Source organism: Penaeus monodon, chromosome 30, assembly GCF_015228065.2.
Source record: "Penaeus monodon isolate SGIC_2016 chromosome 30, NSTDA_Pmon_1, whole genome shotgun sequence".
Classification (NCBI taxonomy): Eukaryota; Metazoa; Arthropoda; class Malacostraca; order Decapoda; family Penaeidae; genus Penaeus; species Penaeus monodon.
Window position 1 is genome coordinate 13,989,004 of NC_051415.1, and position 429 is coordinate 13,989,432.

Here is a 429-nt window from a genome sequence, read left to right on the forward strand (position 1 = left end):
GTAGAGATGTAGCACATCCTTTCGTTGACTATTTTCCATGCCAGGCGTTCAGTACGTGTAAGTCTGAACGCTGTTTTTTTTGTTTCTCATTGCGCTCTCCGTGGCAAGGAGTTCGGCATGGTAAGGTAAGCATGCCGCTGGTGAGCATGGTGTTGTTTTGCCGCCATGCTGTAGGTGAAGGCCGGAGGCTGTGTCGGCCCGCTAACAGGTGCTCGTGTGTGTGTGGACGCATTCCAGTCATGGGCGTAAGACTTGAGGCTCCTAAGACGTACATGTGCGTCGTTTTTTTGGTTCTTAATGCAAATGGATGTGTACATACGAGACACGTATACATATGTGCGAGGTACATGCTTGGGTATGTACATAAATACTTGTGTGTGTGTGTGCTATGAAACGCACATGTTCCAGGGGGGGAAGAATATATCCTCT